At 29.0% G+C, this 3,443-nt stretch overlaps 1 long non-coding RNA gene across 1 annotated transcript; it reads right to left on the reverse strand.

Annotated features, from left to right (window-relative positions):
- Positions 1–359: 359 nt before the first annotated feature.
- Positions 360–2,167, reverse strand: LOC134252621 (uncharacterized). Its single transcript, XR_009988996.1, has 3 exons — positions 2,071–2,167; positions 1,393–1,464; positions 360–936 (listed from the first exon to the last, which is right to left on the reverse strand). It is a non-coding gene; the product is annotated as an uncharacterized LOC134252621 (long non-coding RNA).
- Between the last annotated feature and the right edge of the window lie 1,276 nt (positions 2,168–3,443).

Genomic DNA, 3,443 nt, shown 5'->3' on the forward strand with positions numbered 1-3,443 from the left:
TTTACATATGATCCACATATGTGAATCATATGAAAATAACTACATATGATTTTCATATGAATGATTTAAGTGTGTTTCAAGCTATTTACATATGAGAATCATATGAAAAGGGTGTCATATGTAAATCATATGAAACACTTATGTGTGTTTCAAGCCATTTACATATGAGAATCATATGAAAAGGACATCATATGTTAATCATATGAAACACTTGTGTGTTCTTTTTCACAATTTTTTCACATTCTTGTACACATTTAAAAATCAGATATTTCTGCTTTAGATGAAAATTCATTACATTACAATGATCTATCTTCATTGGGTAAATATTTTAAAATATCTTAAAATGCATACACAACTTTTTTGATAAAATTATTTTCATCAAGAGAAATAACTTATTTTTCACAGTGTACATTCTAAACAAGAAAATATACAAACAAGTCAGTAGCATTTGTCGATACATGTATTTAACATATTCTAACATGAGTACAAATTATAAGATTTCAGCAAAATGATTTAGTAGTTAAACATGTATACTGTACATGTACAAATGAATAACATAATTAGTTCATGTATAAAAATACCATATGACATGAAAGTGTCCAAAGCAAAATTGAAATATCAGCAATAACATTTGTCATGTATTCTCTATTGTAAATTTATGAAAAATCAAGTTATTGATTATTCCAGCAAACAATAAGAATATGGGAAATTTTCACAGCTCAAATTCAGACAAGATTGTGTACATCCTCCCCATTTCATAATTATTCCATATATTTCCTTGTTCTTTTTCCTTCTGTATCTTTCAATTTTTTCAGTTGTCCTCCCTTTGATCTTCCATGACCATTTTGAAAATCTGTTTGAACGGTACCGTACCAAAAATGAATATCCATCACTTCTCCTCTTCCTGAACAATTTCTTTTTGGCACAGAATGGTCTCTACAAAAATTTCAAAAGTAGAAATAAAATAATTCTTAAATTCTATAGGTTATAAAAGTTACTTAGGTATAATCAGCAAACAAATGTATGCCCAGTTCACTGACACAGATATATTACAAGATAAAACTAACGTTATATATGTTATACTAGGTGTTTTGAGGAATCCTATGATGTAATTTGCAAAACAATTACACTATTGAAAGATATGCTTCATAATAAAATCATAAAAAGCAATTTTTTGTTATTTTGACAATTAAATTTGGAATGTTCAAACAGTATGTATTAATTCAGATTGTCAAAAAATTAAGAAGATTCTGATACAAATACATGTATATTATTTTTGGACAAAAAATACTACAGACAAGTAGACAGGCAGAAAAACAGACATTGTGATTCCAAGATATCCCAAACTTTTGGGAAGACTATAACAAAGTGTATTTAACAGTGTGTAGTTACCTTAACTTTGAAGCAAGCCTTGGATCTTGGGATTTGTTCTTTATCTTATGAGAGGCTGACTGTATATTGAACCTGTAAGACAAATACTCACAGTCAAACATAGTAGATATTTTCTAAGAATACGTTTAATTAAAACTTAAACTATTAAAAAGAGAGAGTACAAGTTTGTAGGTTCTCTATAGTTTTAAATATATCTAACATTTAACCCGAAACTATAGGCATGCGCACCATTCTCTACTGTTAGGGGGAAAAATAATTGTCAGTCAATGAATACATAGATGTAAATATTCAATGGATTAGCTAGCTGATGTTCTTTCAACACACATGCACATGTATTTATACCTTTAAAGTTGGATGTCACTGTTATAAATTTTTAGTTGAAATTCAAAAATCCAATTTATACCCCTCTCCCCAAAAAGTTGTTATATACTTATAGTTTCATAGCCTTTACAGCCAGCAAAATCTATTCATACTTTGCATATTTTAAGTGTACTGGATTAAAATTATAATGTAGAATAAAATTTCTAGAGTATTGAGTTGAGTTGAATTTATTTTTGATAAAGCCATGCAAACAATGTAGAATTATAAAAGAACAAAAAAAAAAATAATAAAGAAATATTTTGTCATAAAGAGACATTACAGATACTTTGATTTTTTATTGCAAGTATTTATCTTTACCTTCAATATTGTGATGATGCAATCGTTTGTCAAATCAGCTTCAGGATCAATCGCCAGTCTTATCAGCTTCGGGCTCTTTGGACTGAAAAAAAGGTTTCTACTTTTACTTTCATATCAGTACGTAACAAAACGAAAACAAATTCAAGTTTTAAAAAGTAGTTAAGCCTTTAGGCTTACATGTAATGTTTACATTCATTCAGAAACAAATTTTATCCAAACTTACTTACAGATCACGAACGTTAGGTTTACGAAATGCATTGATTTATTAATTACATGCATGGTGCAAGTGATAAGAGTATATAGAGAGTTCATATGCACCTGTAACCATAATGAAATGATATTTAAACTATATGAATCAAAAGCCTTTAAAATAATATTGTTAGGAGATCACTTGCCTTTTCCAAACACCCAACACGTCTGCTGCAGCAGTGACGTCAAAAATGACGTATATTTTCATCCGATAAAAGACAAAACCGGCCCGGAGAAAAATGCGGAATAACTTTAATTTTACTTAGCCGAACCCAAAAGATTTAAAATGAAAAGCGAATTAATTTATTTTTTATTTATTTTGTCTGGGAAATGCATTATAACAAAAAAAAATGCGAACGTTTTTTTTTTAGAAGAAGGGGGGGGGGGGGGGGGTAGGGTAAACAGAGTAGAACTTTACATATAATTAATTACTAACAAATTCTTTTGAATTAATGTACATTTAAATTTATCTTTTGATAGATGTTATTGAAATTGCAATTTTACTTCAGTATAACAAGGACAGATAAGTGAACACTGTTTCATATGATTCTCATATGATCACCGTTTCATATGATTCTCATATGATCACAGTCAAAACATTCGTATGAATTTTACCTGAGTATAACAAGGACAAATTAGTGAACATGGTTTCATATGATTCTCATATGATCAGTTTCATATGATTCTCATATGATTATTGTCAGAATATTCATATGATTCTCATATGCAGGATCTTTCATATGAGAATCATATGTATATTACTTCATATGATTTACATATGTGTAATCATATGATTCTCATATGATTTGCCACATATGATTCTCATATGATTGTATATACATATGATTCTCATATGATCCACATATGATCCTCATATGAAAGGCAATGCATATATGGATCATATGTGGCTAAATTGCCTATGTAGAATACATGAATGGCGTTATAAAGCCTTTCGAAAACCATGAGTAATACATTTAATGCCAAAAATATAAATATGGCCACACCAATAAAATTTCTTGTTCTACGGACAACTGACCCCAAAAAAATGGGGCGAGCGAGCGATTTGATAATTATAATATTATTATTTTCTATTGACATAATTTTAAGGCGATACAGCGAGCGAT

This window comes from Saccostrea cucullata, unplaced genomic scaffold (assembly GCF_032062105.1).
Source record: "Saccostrea cucullata isolate Sc308-1 unplaced genomic scaffold, CSIRO_AGI_Scuc_v1 ctg355, whole genome shotgun sequence".
Classification (NCBI taxonomy): domain Eukaryota; kingdom Metazoa; phylum Mollusca; class Bivalvia; order Ostreida; family Ostreidae; genus Saccostrea; species Saccostrea cuccullata.